Source organism: Phascolarctos cinereus, unplaced genomic scaffold (assembly GCF_003287225.1).
Source record: "Phascolarctos cinereus isolate Bilbo 61053 unplaced genomic scaffold, phaCin_HiC Scaffold_1;HRSCAF=81, whole genome shotgun sequence".
NCBI classification, from domain to species: Eukaryota; Metazoa; Chordata; class Mammalia; order Diprotodontia; family Phascolarctidae; genus Phascolarctos; species Phascolarctos cinereus.
In genome coordinates this window covers 85,575,385-85,594,829 of record NW_027555514.1, presented here as the reverse complement: position 1 = coordinate 85,594,829, position 19,445 = coordinate 85,575,385, and the positions used below count along the sequence as shown (strand labels likewise).

At 41.0% G+C, this 19,445-nt stretch overlaps 1 pseudogene; it reads left to right on the top strand.

Annotated features, from left to right (window-relative positions):
* Positions 1-1,238: 1,238 nt before the first annotated feature.
* LOC110223897 (peptidyl-prolyl cis-trans isomerase A pseudogene) lies at positions 1,239-1,729 on the top strand (annotated as a pseudogene).
* The last annotated feature ends 17,716 nt before the right edge of the window (positions 1,730-19,445 follow it).

Here is a 19,445-nt window from a genome sequence, read left to right as displayed (position 1 = left end):
AATTTAGGATCTTGGGGTTTAATCCTATGTACTGCTCTCCTTTACTGAGCAAATCATGTAACCTTTTGACTTCTTGACTACAAAGTGGATTTAATAGAATTAGATGGTGCCTTGGATTTTGTTGTTGTTTTGAGTATTTAGCTGTAGTCATCTTTGACTTCTCCCTCTACTTCACTCCTGTAAATATCCAATCAATTGCTAAATCCTGTGAGTTCTTTTTCCAAAATAGCTGTCACAGCTCCTCATTTTCAGTGCTATCATCCCAGTACAGGTTCTTGTTACTTCACCCAATCCTCCATTATTATGTTGGGAAGTCCCTGGTGAGGAAACTCATTCAGATAAGCTGTCTGTGCACCTTTTAGTGTTACAGAGTTGCCTAAGGTCCTGAGAGGGTAAGTGACTTGTCCAGGGGTCATGCAGTCAATATGGGCTAGAGACAGGCTCTGAACTCAGGCCATTCTGGCACAGGCTAGTTATTTCTCTTGGCCATGCTACCTTAACCTTAACGTGAGTCTTTCCCTCTCTGATGTATCCTAAAGGTTACAATCAGAAGAATCTTTCTAAGTCTGATCATGCCAATTTCTTGAATAAAGCCTAATTCCTTATTTTGACATTTTAGGCCTTCTGTAGTTAGTTTTAACCTATTTTCCTAGTTTTAGCTTATTTACACTACTTCATTTCATGCACCATTTGATCCATTTGGCTCCCTATATTAGAAATGACTTCCATTCCCCTGTCCTTCACCCCATTTCCCCATGCCAGTCTCTGTCTGTTGAAATCCTGCCTAGTTTTGAAGGCTCAGCATAAGTAATATATCATCCATGAAAACTTACATAATTCCTTCTGTCCCCAGAATCAGATGTAATTTTTCTCTCCTTTTAACTCTCAAACCCATATTATGTACTTATTCATGCTCTATATTATATAGGATCATAGATTTGGAGGTATAAAATACCTTTAGAAATCATCTAGTTCATCGTTCTTAACCTTTTTTTTTTTGCCTATCGTGGACCCCTTTGGCAGGCTGGTAAAGCCTACAGACCTCTTCTCAGAGCAATATTTTTAAATGCATAAAATGATATCCATAGGATTATAAAGGAAGCCAAATATATTGAAATAAAATTACTGTCTACTTTGAATACACCACCACTGGGAGATGTCAGCCTGCACGGTTCACCAGATAGTAGTCTCTGCCACTGCTGCCTTAACTGTCATCCCCAGCCCAGCCATCCGTGGCTATGGCCAATGCCAAAACATACTTCAACATAGCCATTGATAATAAACCTCAGGCTGAGTTACTTTTGAGCCATTGGTACTTAAGGCTCCAGAGACAGCCGAGAACTTCTGTGCTCTGAGCCCTGGAGAGAAGAAATCCCTTTAGTTCTGCTTTCACAGAATCATTCCTGGGTTCGTGTGCCAGGGTGCTGCCTTCATGTGCCATAATGGCACTGGCAATGAGTACATCTATGGGGAGAAATTTGCTAATGAGAATTTCATCCTGAAGCGTACTAGTCCTAGGATATTGTCCATGGTAAATGCTGAGCCCAACACAAATGATGCCCAGTTTTTCATCTTTGTCACTAACACTAAGTGGTTGGATGGCAAGCATGTTGCCTTTGACCAGGTGAAAGAAGACATGAAGGTCATGGAATCCATGGAGCCTTTTGGGTCTTGGGTTGGCAAGACCAGCAGAAGGATCACCATTGCTGATTGTGGACAAGTCTTATAAGTTTTTTGGCTCTATTTTTGTTTTAACCACCAACCCACTCCTTTGTTTCTTGGGGGATCCCTCTCCCTGTTATTCTGTAATCCTTGTGCTCTTATTTGCTGCGATTCTCTTTGTTTTCCTTATACAAGTCTGGTTAGTTTTCAGTTAAGTGTATGATTATGAAATAAATACTAAACCACAAAAAAGAAAAAACGTTATGTAAGAACTCTGGTTTAGTCTGAACTCCTTCATTTTATAGGCTAGAAGAAAAAGCACATCCTGTGAGGCAGATTGGCATTGTGGATAGAAAACCAACCTTAGACACAGGACTCTTCATAGCATAGAAGGAGCTGAGAGGGATCTTAGAGATTATCAAGTCCAACCCTCAGATTTTAGACATGAAGAAAGTGAGGCAAACATGAGAACTTACATGTCTTGCTGAGGGTCACAGAGATAGTATTTGAAATGGATTTGTGTCTTTCCTGACCACAGTTCCAGCCATTCTGCCATGCTGTCTTTCCAAGAAAGGCCTCCATTCAAGATCTGCCTCTGAAAAATACTGGCTCTGTGACCCTGGACAAATCACTCCATCTCACAGTGCCCCAGGCGACTCTTGATATACACTTGCAGAACAGGTGCCAATCTGCATTGAGAATTCTTCATGCCAATTAAATCATAGAACTGGTTCAAAAAAAAAATCCCATGGGTCATTGACAAATTGCAAAATCACTATCCATCCTTTCCAGATAGAAAGGAGTAAAGAATATTTAGCAGTGATTCAGGTCAGCAGTTGGCATACATGTGCTTTTGAGTAGCTTACAACTCTACAGAGACACTTGTCCAGATGCTAGCACTAGAGCTCTTGGCAAAATTATGAAGTAGGGGAGATTTGTTTTTTAATTCTGCCCCACCTCCTAACTCCTGGCCCTGACTCTCTTTATCCCACCTCCCTTTTCCCTTTCCTATTCATGCTAACTGTTTATAAAGTGTTACCTAAGAACTTATAATAGCTTACCCCTGCTTGAGGTGAGGCCCTTCCCAAGGGTCTTTGTATTTTACCAGGGTACTCTTGAGGACCACCTTTTCTTCCTACTTAGCCAGAGAGAGCTTAGAAATCAGTCAGAGCTCAGATAGTTCCTCCCCCACTCCCCAAAGTGAATAAATGAAGATTTGGAATGTGAAACAGTCCTATTGCTATAGGAGTCTCTCTTCCTTCCCCACTCCTCCTCCTCCTTTCCACGCCCCCCCCATGTCCTTGGGTACCTCCTGGCACTAGATGTTTATCAGACTATATAGAGATTGAAGGCTTCTGAATAAATGCCCTTTTCAGAGTGGACCGCTATTAGCTAGCTGTGTGACCTTGGCCAAGACTCTCTGGGCCTCAGTTTCCTCACCCATAGAATGAGGGGGTTAGACCGGATGACCTCTAGTGTCCCTTCTAGCTTTGACATTCTGTAATTCTCTGCCCAGTCACAGTAGGATCTGTTGGGGGAACCCGGAGCTCTTGCTTCCTGGGCCTCCTTCACAATGGCATGACTTGTCGATGGCAGTGCTGCTGACTTCCTTCCCAAATGCTGTCACCTTTACGGGGGTGGACTCTGTGCTAGTCTAGGCAATCTCAAATGGCAATTTTTGACCTTCCAGCTGGACAACAAAAGGATTTTCATTTCCCAGAGCACTGTGGGCTACCCCATGTTTGTCCTTCGCTTTGTCACGTTGCTTAGTGACATTCAAGCCACTGACCACTTGGAGGTTTTGGGCACCAGGGCACCAAGGCAAATGCCCACCCGGAACAATTGAAATTCTCAGGGCCAGATTTTTCTCAATACCCCACTTTTGTATTTGTACAATTCAAAACCTGTAGGAGTCTGGGATATAATGTATTGCAACAAGTGGGCCTTTAAACCCGGCTATTGAAAATGCATATGTTTTGATGAGATAGCACATAAAACAGTGAATGGCGGGCGTCCACGGACTAATTGCGAGTGTTCATACTTGTTGGCACGGCTCTGGGCTCCACTGACCCTCCAAGGTCACTTCTCCAGATCTCTCTCTCAGATGCGTCATGGGGGCTTTTGTGTATGTTGAGATCCTGGGAGGGGCAGAGTGGGCCTGGCCCCTATCGCCTCTCTCTGTTCTGGCTGGCAGCACCCCAAGTGTGAGTGGCAGAATTTCCGGAACTGCCATCGGGGCCCCTCTGACCTTTGCCTGGTGGCTGCTGCTGCTGCTGCTCTTGCTGTTTGCTTGGCTCTCAGGGAAATAGAAAGGGAGTGAGTAAAAACTCACCCACTTGCAACATTATGAAGCTGTCTAGGCTGCTGGAATGTCACGAGGTAGAGAAAAATGTGACAAATTCCCTGCACATACAGTTTGTAAGCACTGTGGCATTGAGACTGAAGCAGCCCCATCCGGTTTGCTTTCAAGTTTCATCTGAGTGGACTGGCAGGCTGGAAGGGAGAGGAAGGTCAAGGGCTGGGAGGGTGATGAGAACAGCTTTTTTGTTTTTGTTTTTAGGGTGCTGAATTCTCCTTCCCTCATGTCACCCAAGACAACATTTCTTAGGAGAAGGAAAAGGCAGTTGGGGGTGACTTGAGGAAAAGTAGACATCAGTACATGCTTTTTCCTTTTGTAAAAGCACATCTGTCAGTGAACATTCATTCAGTAATTCAGCAAACATTTGTTTTAAAGCATGATGTTAGGTTCTGAGGGTGACAGAGGTTTAGATCAGGTTTGGCCCCTGCTGCTTATGAAGTTTATAGTCTGGTTATGAAACACACACTTCAAAATTTTAAGGATCTGTGACTTTACTGGCTAGGACATTCCCTCTACCAGTGGAGATCATAGACATTCAACAACTTGGTAGATGGTGTTGGAGAGTTGTTGTGACTGCAAAAATTCATCCCCTTGCAGCCAACTAGGCGATAAACCTGTTTTGACTTAGCTAGACTGGACCTTGGACAACAGATCCACACGTAGTGTCCATCATTTTGCTCATATGGGAAACTGGCCCAGCACGTTGAGAATTTCCAGGGCTACCAAGCACCTGGAGTCATGATGAGGCATCAAAAGAAGTCTTTTGTAGAGTATTTCATAGCATTATAGGATGAATTAATGGGAAAGTTGCAAAGCAACAAAGTTTCATGAGATATAGGACTAGAAGGGACCTTAGGGATCATTTAGTCAAACCGTCTCACTTTATACATGAAGAAACTGAGTCCTAGAGAATGGAGGTGACTTGTTCAAGGTCACTCTGCTATTAAGTAGCAGAGTTGGGAAATTCATGTCTTTTGACTTCAAATTCAGTGCTCTTTTGACTACGTGAAGGTGCCCAAGGGGAAAAGCTTGTGACTAGTCCTGGGAGATCAGAGCAGGATTTCTTGGGTACGTACCATGTGCAACACGGGAGATATACCAATATAAGAAGTGACTCGTAACCTCCAGTGGCCTTGATGGTCTGATTTAGGTGACACTACTTCCATATATGAGGCAATTAGGTGAGGCAGTAGCTAGAAAGAACTGGGCTTGAATTCTCTCTTAGGTACATGCTACCTGCGCTATACTGAACAAGTCACAACCTCTGCCAACCTCTAAAGGGGGGTAATAGCACCTATATGGAAGAGCTGTTGCAAAGATCAAATGAGATAATTTAAAATGCTTTACAAACGTCAGAGGGCTGCATCAGTGTCAGTTATTTTTCTATGAAATGATTGGCGAACAGTATGTGACTGCTTAATCAAGGATGCTTTACATGGTCCCCTCAGTATAGGTTGCGATAATCAGGGAATGCTTCATGGAGGAGGCTGGACTTGTATATTTAAATGTATCAGGATGGATGGTGTAATTACACCCACAGAAAAGGGGTGAATGGTATAGAAATGTGGGTTGTCCACAGTAAGGATGGTCAAAGGGAGCCATTGCCTCTTTGGTGGTGTAGGATGGTATTGTTCAGGTCAGTTCAGTTCAACAAACATTTATTAAATTCCTTCTACGTGCAAGACATTATTCTAGGTGCTGGGAACATAGAAAAAAGGGAAATAGTCCCTGCCATCAGATAGCTTACATTGCACTGAGCAGGAGCAGGAGGAATGCAACATGTGGACAGATGAGTAAATATGAAACATACACAGAATTATTAAGGGTAGGGGGCATTAACTGGGAGTGAGGGGAAAAGCAGGGGGGATCAAGAAAGACACATGTAGAGAACAGCTCTTGAACTGAGCCTTGAAGGGAGCTAGAGATTCTGAAAGACAGGAGGGAGGAGGAAAAACATTCCAGGCATCAGGACAACCTATACAAAGATGTAGAGGCAGGAGAGGGATGCTAAGGAGTAGCAAGTGGGCTGCTTTCCTTGGGCAGGATTCTTGGGTAGCAGGGGACACAGAAATACAGATTGTTAATCTGATGACCCTTGGAGGTGTTAGAGTCTTGGAAAAGTAGATTTGGTGTTCAGATAAGGGAGTATGCTGTTTTTCAGGCAGGCCTGTATTTAGGCAGAATAAGTTGGTTACCTGCTTGATATGGTATGAGGGATACCTAAAGATCCCATACCAATCTGCTGTGGAGTCTGAAATTCTGTTAGTCACTCTTCTACATCAAGGTTTTAACACAATACAAAATTAAAACACAAAAGTTCTCTGGGAAAGCAAATATATTAATCCTTTATTAGTCATTACTATTTTAGTATAGATTAATTTTTATCAGATTAGATTCAGTTACTCCAAGGTTTTGAGGAAATGGGGAATAATTAAGTTATAGAAACTCACCTCCATGTGAACAGCATGGTAAGACATAAAACCCTGCTGATGGTATGGCCTGCGTGAAGGGGGAATGAGGGTAAAGCTAGAGTTGGGGAGACATTAGCAAAAACATTGCATGTTGACCCTAATGAATCCAATGGCAAAGGTGGCCCTTTGTATTATAGGTTCCATGTAGTGAGAAGGTGAATTTACAGTGAACAGAAAGGAGGCAATGATAATTCCACCGTACTCCATCTTGACATTAATAATAACATTGCATGGTGACCCTAATGACTCCAATGACAAAGGTAACTCTTTGTCGCTTCCATGTAGTGAGAAGGTGAATTTACAGTGAACAGAAGGAAGGTAATGATAATTCCACTGTCCTCCATCTTTGACCAGACCACATCCAGCATATCATATCCAGTTCTTAGTGCCATATTCTGTGAAGGCCCTTGATAGTCTGGACCTTGTCCAAAGGGATAGCGACTAGGATGGTGAGGACAATGGAAGCTATACCTTATGAGGAATGGGGGTTGTTTTGGCTAGAGAAGAAGATACTTGGGGGTTGGGATAGGCACAACTATCTGAACGCTTTAACCATTGTCAAGTAGATGAAGGATTAGATTGTTCTCCTTGCTCCCAAAGGGCAGAACTGAGTGCCAATAGGTGGAAACTAGAAGGAGGCAGATTTGGTTTGATATGAGGAAAAGGTACCCAACGATTAGAATTGTCTGAAAATGTTGAGGTGTAGTGAGTTCTCTAGCATCAGAGGGGTTCAAGCACAGAGTGACCACTTGTTGGGAATAGTAAGGAGAGATTAATGCTTCACATGACCTTGGAGGTGTCTCCTGAATCTGAGATGCTAGGATTCCAATTTAGGTGTTTTGCAAAGAAACCGCTTCAGGAAGGAAGGGGTGAGTTCTTGGAGTGAAGTCTTAGCCTCAGCCCCACCTAATGTTTTTCTTTACATCGGATGACAGTGCTGGGATGTGGCCTGCCATGAAGATAGGATGAAGAGAATCTCTGTGTGGCTCTGGGTATGGTACAAGAGCCAATTCACTTATTTTTGGAGTATTTTTTTTTTGTAAGTGGGTAGGAGAATAAGAAATAAGGTTGATCTTATCATACCCTAGTCCAGTGGCTTCCTGTTAGCTCTAGGATCAAACATAAACTCCCCTGTTTGGCATTTAAAATTCTTCACAACTTGATCCCTTCCTTTCCAGTCTTCTTACATTCCACCCCCTTCCACAAACTCGATGATCCCAAACAAATTTGCTATTTGCTATTCCTGGTGTACAACCCTTCACCTCCCATCTCTGCACATTTATGCCAGCTGTTCCCAGTGCTAAGAGTGCTTTCTTTTCCCTGGCTTCCTATAAGAGTCAACTCAAGCTCTCCTTCCTCCAGGAAGTCTTTCCTGCCCATTCATTCATCCCCCTGCCCCATAGCTGCTAGTGCCATCCCCTCTAAGGTCACTTTCCATCTACTCTTTACCTTGTGTCTTCTGATTTGCATATGTTGTCTCTCTCATGAGAGTGTAAACGTCTTTTGCTTTTTCTGTATTATTACCCAGGTACCCAGAACCTCCCCTTTCCCAATGGTTTCAGTGTGTCTCCTCCTTGGTTTATATGGACTGTATCCAGTAAGCTGCCTTCTGTTATGTTAGACTTTTACTGTACACAGCTTCTGCTTCTGTATCTGATAACTTTAATTGCCTGCTAGAGAATTTACACACACCATCATGAAAGTCCTGCAGGGAAAGCAGGATGAATTGGGTGCCCTCACTGACAGTCAAGTATAAACATCACAGCAAGCTGCAGCTTCTAATAATAATACTTTATGTTTGTTTTGAGCTTTGCACATTCTAAAGTTCTTTCACATTAACTTGTCTGAGCTTCACAATAACTCGGTGAAAGGAGGGTAGGTATTACTATCCTCCTTTTAAATGAGGAAATAGGGTTTCAGAGTGGTTAAGGTATGCTTAAGGACACATAAGAAGCTAGTCCAGATTAGAATTTGGATCTCCTGACCACTGACCCAGTCTAGCGTTCAAGTCAGTGGAAAGGGCGTGGGATTTGAAATCAGAGGAATTGGATTCATATCCCAGCCCTGCCGTAGGTTATGTGACATTAGGTGAGTCACATTACCTCTCTGGGCTTTGGTTACCTCATCTGTAAAATGATGGAGTTGGAATCCATGACCTTCAAGGTCCCTTCAAGACCTAAATCAGTGGCTCTATGACCCCTCCTATACCACAGGTGCTTGTCTGGCCCTACAACACTAGATTGCTACAAGCAGATTGCTTTTTCCCTCATGACAAAGAAGCTCATGTCTATGGTGATTTGTTTTTGAGGAGGAGACTGGATATAGCGCCCTCCTTCAGAATTGATGAAGGGACTGGAGATTTTGTTTCCAGCCTCAGGGTTTGGTTCAATTACAAAAATATCCTGAATTGGTGTAGGGCAGATGCCGGAAGAGAGGATTCTTCAGACTGTCCCTTACTTGCAATATTGGATTGTACAATTATAGCTCTTTAGAAGTTTCTTAATGTGCCACAAAATGTCAAGGAACAACACCAAGATTAATACCTTCTTTAATGACTTTGACCTTGAAGTAAACTAGGGATCTGGAAGCTCTGTTTTTTTCCTCAGGCCACTTTTCTTCTTCCATAGTCTGAAAGATTAGCTCCTGATGCTCATCCCAGGCTTTCCAAAGTGGTGTTGTTTCTTCTGTCTTTTACTTTGAGCCAGCCCTTTAAAAACATAAGCAAGCAAATTGCTCTTTTAACGGCTGAGGGTTTTGATGCTAGCTTGGTTCAGGATAATCTTGCTTGCACTCCAAGATGCTATGCCAGCTTTGCAAGTTTCCCTCTCTGAGAGCTGTCCTTATTAGCATTTACTTCTAACTTCTGGTACCTGGTTTTTCCAGCTATCTCTGTTGTTGCTCTCTTCTTTCTGTCTGCTCTTTCTTGGGCATCAGCTCTCTCTTTTCTCCTTCCCTCCCTCCCCCATGGCTATTTGAAACTCTTTAGACTACCACACCTGACTTTCTTATGCTGAATAAGATACTAGGAAGTCTAGTATTTGCTTCAGGGGAGACATTTGCCATTTTTATGTAGTGTGCATTTTTGGGGGGGGGGAAGGGGACGTAAGGGGAAGGGAAGGAGGTGGAAATGTTGAGATCAATACTAGAGTATCTACATTTAGAAGGGTATTTTCATAAATGTACTTGTCAGCTTTCAAACTTTCCAACAAGATTTCTCCTCTTCTGGCTGATAGTTGAACTCTAGCCCAGTGTGGCATACATATAGTAAGGTAGTAGTAAGCTTGTTAGACTTGAGTCAGAAGCCCTGGGCCTAATTCCTGGCTCTATCATTTCCTAGTTATGTATCCTTGGGCAAATCAGTTTCTTCCTTTGTAAAGTACAGATAATAAGACTTGCGCCTATCTTAAAAAACCTTTTATTTTGATTTTTTTTTTGTTCTACATTTGACAAACATCATCAAACATGAGTATTTTCATATACATGGAACAGAAAAAGAAGATTATTCATGAAACTATGAATATCTGTCATGTACAGATTGCATTTTTCAAATGAATACAATGAATTTAACAAATCATTTTCAAAGCTTTCCTGCTTTGTTTGTAGAACCTATTTCAGAGAGGCTTGTGAAAACAAGGTTTTGAAAAACCTTTAAAGCCTCATGGGAATATGGGCTATTATTATATAAGAGATAGAGGAATAATGATTAGGACCTTGGAATGGGGTAGAGAATGGGATAGAAGCCAGGAGCTGTGGATTCTAGTACCAGCATTGTCATCATTTATATCTGTGATTGACTCTGAGCAAGTTATTTAATCTCTCTGGGTCTCAGTTTCTTCAGGTGTAGAATTGGGAGAATAATTGTCTCTCTAGCCTACTTCACAAGGGTGTTATGACAGAGGCCTAAATGAAATAATGCTGCTTTCTTCTATGAGATTCTGCAGCACACATGAGAGTACTTTGAAGAATAATAAACATATTGTAAAGGCAAGTATTATAAGGCAATGGGGTGATCAGTAGAAATGGACTGGGAGTCATGAGAATTGAATTCTGGCCCATTCTGCCACTAACTCTGGTTGTCTTTGAGCAAATCACATCCTCAGGAGACCTCAGTTTCCTCTTCTTTACAATGAAAATAATAATGTCTACTCAGCCTACTTTGTGAGGTTAATGGGGTCAGACGATAAAATGTATATGAATGTACTAAAAAAAGTTCAAACCATTATACCACATAAGACATGAGTTTTTAATTGAGAAAAAGTCAGGCACCTGCCCTGGAACAGGGGCGATGTGAAAGGACACAAAAGAGGGGGTGATCCCTGCCTCCAAGAAGCTTATCTAGTTGCACTTTACCCTCTTGTTTTAGGGAAAGCCTTTTTAATAGATGACAGGAAATATTAAGAATGGGAATATGGCAGAATGTCTGTTTTCCCACAAAGCACAGGATTAGGGTATGTACCATTTTCAGGAAATTATAGATTGGGGGGAAATGGTCCCCAATGTCTATGGTTAATCTAATGTTTTTGTGGTTTTATGTGATTATATATAATCATATTGAGAATTCATTTTACCATACATAGTATTTTAAACATTGGTAAGTCAAACAAAATGTTTCCTCTTTAATTAATATTATTCTAATACTCTAATGCAGGGATTCTTATCTTTTTTTGTGTCATACATAATAATAATAATAACAACCCCTAACATATAGTGCTTATTATGGTGCCTAGTACTGTGCTAAGTACTCTATCTCATTTGATCTTCACCAAAATCCTGGGAGGTAGGTTCTGTTATTATCCCCATTTTACAGATGAGGAAGCTGAGGGAGAGGTTAATCAACTTGCCCAGGTCACATGGCTAGTCAAAGATTGAGGCTGTATTTGAACTTGGGTCTTCCTGACTCTAGGCCTGACACTCTATCTATCCATTGTGCCACCTGCCTGCCCAAGGATCTCTTTGGCAGTTGGGCAAAGCCTATCAAAAGAATGGTTGTTGCACCTTATCAAAGTTATGGTTTGTTGTCTATGTTCACAATTAAAGGAAATGCTAAATTTTAGTTAGACATTAATGAAAATAAAGATATATTTTTTTCCCATTTAATTTGATAAGTCCCCTGAAGTCTACTCATGGACCCATTCGGGGTCTGTGGACCTTGGGTTAAGAACATTTTCTTAGTGGACCTATGGTTTCACTGAGAAGTGCATTTTCTCAGGTGATGCACGTTGCAGTCTAGCTAAGCCTGCCTTCCTGGTTCTCTCACAATTTTACCACAAGAGTTCTACCTGCTATGTTGTGGATTCTTCTTTGTATTCTCTTCATATTCCATGGATACCAGTGGAACAAGCCGATTTTCTCTTGGTTATCCTGTGCTGTCACTATACATTTCTCTTATGATATTCTTCATCTGCATCTACACAATTCCTTATTTATAATGTGTTGTAGCCTGTAAATGTCCATTGTGAGCTTGTCCACTGCTTGTTGAGTAGTCCTCAATTTCACTTCTTCAAAATATCAACTATGTGGGATGATTCATCCCTATTTGACAGAAGGCTGAGGATCAAATCCAAACACCTGGGCCTAACATTGAAGAACCTTTGTGATTAACCTTCACCTGTTCTTCCAGCATCACTTCACATTGCATGTCCCCTGTTGCAGCCAAGATAATCTATTTGTGAATACACCTGGGGCTTTTTTCTAGTTCTCTGTATTAGTTTATGATGTTCTTTGTATATGAGATGCCCTCTTTTTTTTTTTAGGCAATTGGGGTTAAGTGACTTGCCCAGGGTCACATAGCTAGTAAGTGTCAAGAGTTTGGTCTGAGCGCAGATTTGAACTCAGGTCCTCCTGACTTCAGGGCTGGTGCTCTATCCACTGCGCCACCTAGCTGCCCCGAGATGCCCTTTTCCTACAGTATTATAGAACTAAATGGAATCTTAACGGTCATCTAATTTGATCCTCTACATCTCAGAGAGTGAAGAAATTGAGGCCCAGAGAAAACAAATGACTTACCCAAGATCAGGCAGGTAGTAAGTAATAGAATAGAATATTTGATTCCAAACCACCATTTCCTTACTATGCCATGCTTCCTTTTTCCCTCCCCAATCCTACTTATCCTTCAAGGACTAGTTCAAGTTCCCTCTCTTCTGGTTAAGTAAAATGTATAAATCCATGATTAGCTTTCAGAAACTCTCATCTGAGTCCTCAGTCTACCATTAGTTTATTGAGCATTACTCTAATGAATCCAACATCATGATTTTGACCCCACATATATCATTTTGCTTTGCTTATACCACAGTAATATTGGCTTCTCCCATTCATACATCTTACAAATCTGTTCTGTTGATCCCAAGTTGGAGTAAGGATGTTTTAGTGAAAATCCATTCACCCATTGGAAAAATGACTTATGGGCATGTTCTATCTTTTTCTTATGGGTCAGTGAGGTAGTAAGGGCTTGCCTGGATTAAGGAGGTAGCAGTAGGGATAGGAAAGGAGGAATGGGAGAGACATTTACAGAGCATTAAGGAATGTATGGAGTCAAAGATAACACTAAAGCTGAATACGAGTGACTAGGTGGCATTTTACAGAATTGGAAAGATTTTTGGTGCCAAGTGTTATGTAGTTATGTCACTACTTTCATCAAAAACCATCGGTGGCTCCTTACTGCTTCCTGAGTACAGTTCAAATTTTATCTGGCACTCAAGGTCTTCCATAAAATCTTCCCACTTTACCTTTCCAGCCATATCTCATATTACTCTTCTCTTTTCATAGTCTATAGTTTCGTCAAACTGTCACCGTCACTACTCATACCCTATACTTTGCTTCTGTGCATTTGCTTACATTGCTCTTTATGCTTGGCATGCCCTTCCTTCCTGTCTTTGTGTGCTATATTCTTCCTCATCCTTAAAACCCAATTAACACCCCTTTCTACGTAAAGCCTTTCTTGAATTCCACCTGGTATATTATCTGAGCTCTCAGGTCTCACACGAGGCTTTGCTTAGCAATTTTCTAACATACTCAACATATAGTATTGTGTACCATTTTTGGTTTTCTGTGTTTGTGTCTTGGTACCATACTAGACAGTGAGCTCCATGAGGGTACGACAACGCTTTATCCACAGTTTGTGTCTTCCTCCGTACCCAGTAGGTGCTTAATAACTTGAATGACTGAATTAATATCAAAGAGGTAGGTGGGTTCCAAAAGGTTGAGCCCCCCTCAATGCTTCTTCCTTATCGAATGCCAAGATGCCTGGATTTTCCACTATTAACAATCCTTTGAGATAAGCAGTCCAGTGGAAAGAATGCTGAACACAGAGGGCAGAATTTGGTGTTGCCGGATCAGAGTTTGAATCCCAATTTTGCCATTCAGTGCCTGTGACCTGAAGCAAGTCAATAAATTTCTCAGGGCAGCTAAGTGGCACAGTGGATAGATCACTGGCCCTGGTATCAGGAGGACCTGAGTTCAAGTGTGGCCTCAGACATTTACTTGCTCTGTGACCCTAGGCAAATCAGTTAACCCCGATTTCCTCCAAAAACCCCCCACCCTTATCTGAGCTCTGGTTTCCTCATCTCTAAAATGAAAGTGTTGGATTAGGAGGAGCCCCTTAGGGACCTATGATTTTCAGAAATTCCCTCTTAAAATGCATATACAGGTGCTTGAGAGGTACTGCTATTAAGCTGTGACCTCTTTGGGATCAGGGACTGTTTTTTTTTTTTTGCCTTTCTTTGTATCCTCAGGGCTTAGCACAGTGCTGGGCACATAGTAGGTACTTAATAATTGTCTATTGACTGCCTTATTGGGCATTGATAGCTGAGCAGAGGTTTTTATACTAAACTGCCTCCCTCTCCCACCAAATGCCTTGAACGATATTTTTTTTTCCTGCAAATGTTCCCCACCTTTATCCTTTTACATCTTGTTATCCATTTAGGAAGTAGTAGAGAAGAGTAGGGGTAAGGCAAAAAAGCAGTAAAGAAAATAAGAAGACATAGTACCTGTTTGAATTTTCCTTGCCTGTCAGGCTGAGGTATTTTTTCATTTTTCACTTTTTATTTTTTAAATAAATATCTTTATTTAAAAATATTTTATAAATATACCATCTATAAACATAGATTATACAATAAATAAATAAATAAATAAAAATTTTAAAATATCATATTTACATTGTAGGGAACACCTGAACTTAAACCTTAACCAAAACCTTTGTGTAATGGTACTTTAAAAAATATATGCTTTCTGCTGTGTGGAGAAAAAGTCAAAACAAGTTCATCCTTTGAAAAGACCTCTCTTTGAACGTTGAGTTGTGCAGTGGTAAGAACATAAGGCCAATAGGTCTCCAGAACCAGCTTGGTGATTTTGGGTATCTCCTCCACTCCTCATGTATAAAATGAGGAATCTTGATTAGATGACTTGGTAATCCCTTTCTGCTTTAATATAAAGTTCATATTAAAAGGTAGCTTTAAGCTAAACAGAAAAAAAGAAAGGGAGAGGGAAACCTTACATAGTATGTTCACTAGGAAGCCAAGTCTTTGAGCAGTCTGGTTATGGTTTTCTAAGCTGCCTCAGTTTACATGGCCTACCTCCACCAGGGGATACTTTTAAAACCTTACCTAATTGGCTCTCAGAGCATGCCTGAGTGGTGTGTGGTACACATTGTTGTCCTCAGGATGAGAACCGACCCATGTCACATAGACAAATGTCACCATCAAATACAATTCCTAGGTTGAAATTTATTACTATGTCCATTAGGGTACATACTGTCCCTACTACAAAAGAATTTTGAAGACCTAATAAATTGTCCAGGTTTTAGTTTAACTCATTATTCTCCAACTCACCATACCCACCAGTCAAAGGTCACTTAATTAATGAATTGATAATTAGTATCCCTAACATATTGATTTTTAAAAATTATTGATATTGTTTGATTTTACATCGTATCTTTTGCTTTTAAATCACCTTAATTCCCACATATCTCTTTCACTCCTCCTTTCCCCAGAGAGCCATCCTTTATAAGGAATAAAAATTAATAGAAAAAAAAGCAATTCATCAAGTAACACAATTGCACACCTCTGTGAAGAAGGGAGGTTGGTACGTTTTCTCATATCTTCTTCAGGGATAAGCTTGGTCATTATAATTAAATGATGTTTAGGGTTTTTGTTGTTGTTTTCATTTATATTATTGTGGTCGTCGTGTATATTGTTTTCCTGGTTCTGCTTATTTTATTTTGCAACTGTTAGTATAAGTCTTCCCATGCTTTCTCAGAGTTCTTCATAGTCATTGTTTTTATAGCACAGTAACATCCTTAGTATATTAATATTAAACTCAACTCTTCTCAGTCATCTCTACTTCATCCATCATCTCCCCTTCCCTCTCTTCTCCTCCCCTCCCATTGGTATCTTGGACTCTGACCCTGGTTGATACCTCTGGGCTCTGACAGATTAACTTTCACTTTTTCTTGCCTAGAACCAGGCTTCCATGACAGTTCTTGGCCATCTCCATACCATACTTCCCCCCCCCATCCTCCATTTGCCAGGTATTCTTCATGTGTTGTCTTCCCTCATTAGAACACACGCTCCTTGAGGTCTAGGATTATCTTACTTATATTTGTGGCCCCAGCACTTGGTACAGTGCCCAGCACATGGTAACTAATAAGTGCTCTCTCTCTATCTCTGTCTCTGTCTCTGTCTCTATCTCTCTTGTATTTCATTCACTCAGGAATTTTTCCTTGGTCATTCCAATGGCCAGTGATCTTTCCCTCCTCTCAAATTACAATATTACCTCTTTGTATCACTCAATCGGTATTTAATCATGTATTGCCTTAAGATAATCATAGAACTTGAAAGCCAGAAGAGACCTTAGAAATTATCTGGTTCAACTCTTTAATTTTATAGATGAGGACATTGAGACTTATAGAGGTATTGTTCTGAAAGCTTTGCAGAAAGTCAGGAGGAGACCCTGAAGGTCCTGGCTTCCAGTCCAGTCTTCTCCCTAATTTACTACCCTGACTTCATGACTAAGTCCAAACAAATTAAGTGATCCTAATAATTTGAAATCAAGAGATGTGGTTTGTGACATTGTCTTGTCTGGTTATATAGTAGGGATAGGGACTGGACCTGTGATTTTATTCGTCTAGGGAAATGTCACGTGATGAAACTCCCTCCACCAAAGCAGGCCAGCACCATGTAACTTTTTTTATTTGTGTGTGTGTGTGTATATGTGCATGCATTTTATTTCTCCAGTTAGATTGTAAACTTCTTGGTTCTTATATATCCCCGCATCCCTATAACAGCTAACACAGAACTGAGAACATAACAGATGCTTAATAAATATTTGATGAATAAATAAACTGAAGTAGCTTCCTTCATCTATTCAGATAATATTTGTTTAATACCTTCTATGTAACTAGCACTTGGCTAGACAGAACATAAATGGGACTGTATGCCCAAGGGTGCTAATATTTCTTCCTCTATGTCATGTTTCATAGTATTCTAGAGATACTGGGTATAACTGTCCATGGCCACCATTCCAGCATTTCATGTTGTCTCTCTCTTAGGCGTACCTTGCCTTCTAACTTCCATGGGGACAGGGACTGGGATTGTTTGGGGGATGAGCCCCTTCTCCTGATCAGGCAGTCCTGTAGTGGGATTGTTCTTTTCTACTATTTCATAATAATCTCCATTTCCCCCCCCCCACTCCCACCCTAATGAATTTGCCCAAGTTTCTACTAGTTATGATTCTTGGGCCAGCCATTGGAGGAAAACACAAAAGAAGTAACAAGATTAGAAGGTATGGTCCCTTGCTATTCTTGTGTTATAAATATATATGTATATCTATAATAAGCTTAATATATCACATATTATGCATTATATATTTATATCATGAGCTTGAAATAAGCTAACACTCAGAAAGCCATTAAATAACGCGATGTGGTAACTAGTGAGTGACATTTTCTGAGCTCCCATGGAGGTCTTGCAGAAGTACACCCCTCAGACATGTAGAAAGGAAGGGGAGTGATGGGTGTGGCTCAGGGGCATCTTCTGACATTGTCATCGTCTATAGAGCTGCTAGGTCACCCCTAGCTCTTAACTGCTGCATGCTTTTCTGCCAGGATCCCAGCCCAGTGAGGAAAGAATCCTAGCCCATGGTTAAAGGTCTGCTCGGTGGGAGTACTTATGAAAAGCCACAGCAAAGCACTTTGTGAGAGTACAAAGTGCTGTGGATGGGTTATGTTTCCTGACCCAAAATAACCCTTTATTCAGTCATATCAATGAACAAGGTGCAGGGATCTGCAAGAAATTAGGTCAGGCCTCAAAGAAATTGTCCTGGGGGCAAGTGATAATGGGGAAATAAGAAATGAGAACATGGTCCACAGCTTTGATACTGAACCTCTGCCCGGAGCCTAGCTTCCTGATACATTAGCCTTCAGACACTAGTACTCTTGGGAGGCACTGGGAATTATTTAATTGGCTAGTAAGTGTTTTTATAGGTAGCTTCTAAATCAACCAATCAACAAGTGTTCCCTGAATTCCTACTATTTGCTTAGCACTGCCTTCAGGGAGCATACAATCTTTCCTTTCTTCTTCCTTCTTCTTCTTCTTTCTTCTTCTTCCTTCTTCTTTCTTCTTTCTTCTTCTTCTTTCTTCTTCTTTCTTCTTCTTCCTTCCTTCCTTCCTTCCTTCCTTCCTTCCTTCCTTCTTTCTTTCTTTCTTTCTTTCTTTCTTTCTTTCTTTCTTTCTTTCTTTCTTTTTTCTTCTTTCTTCTTCTTCTTCTTCCTTCTTTCTCTTTCTTTCTTTCTTTCTTTCTTTCTTTCTTTCTTTCTTTCTTTCTTTCTTTCTTTTTCTTCTTTCTTTCTTCTTTCCTTCTTCTTTCTTCCTTCCTTCCTTCCTTCCTTCTTTCTTTTTTTTCTTTCTTTCTTTCTTTTTGGTCCAGTCTTCAATGCTATGATTTTATTAATGTAGAGAGATAACTCCCTATACCAATGAATATTGGCAACTATTTTGCAATTTATAGTCTTAGAGGGTTGTGTGGGCCACTGAAAGATTAAGTGGTTTTGTCCAGGGTCATCCAGGTAGTATGTGTCAAAGACAAGATTTCAGTCCATATCATACTGCTCTAGGGCCAAGGGCAATTCTGTGTCTATCCATATTGCCATGTTGCCTCTCCCTCTGGTTAGGGGCATAACATTAACTTATGAAATAGCAAGCAAAGAACCTAAAGCAATATATAAGTATATAGCAGTTAACTTGTGAAAGGCAGTGGGTTGTGAAGGGAACAGAAAGGAAGCATTGGAGTAAAGATGTGCGCTCAGTTCCTTCCTCTTAACAGATACTGGCTGTGTGACCAGGGGCAGATGGCCACTTCTCAGTGCGCCAGACATTTTTCTAAAGCTCTTCATTATGGAGTTGCTGTTTTGCATTGCTATAAGGAGTAGCCTCCACTGATGAAATCATTGGTCTGGACCCAAAGCAAATAGAAAAAAAGTGGTCCAAACTACTAAGTATGATTTGTATTTTGAGAAGAGAGAGATCAGGGACACCGGGATCGATAGTCAGGAAATCTTTCATGTAGGAGGGGGCAGTAAAGTGGAAAGAGCACTGGAACTGTAGTCAGAAGGCCTGGGTTTGAGTTTTGTCTCAGCTGATGACTAGCTCATTTCTTGGGACCTCAATTTACTTATCTATAAAGTAAGGGGAGAAAGTTGGACTAGATGGTTTTCCATTTCTAAATCTTATGAGCCTATGTACAACTTGAGCTGGGCCTTGAAGGGTGAGACTTCAAAGGATCCCTGACTTCATTGGCTTGGGTGTTGCTTCCTCCTCTAAAAAAAGATTGCAAACTCTTCATGCTATAGTGTATGGTCTTCATGAGTGTCAGATTTCACCCATCCACCCACCCACCCACACACATGCACACACGCACGCATACATCACTGGGAGTCCAGTATTCTGGGGATGAACCTTTCT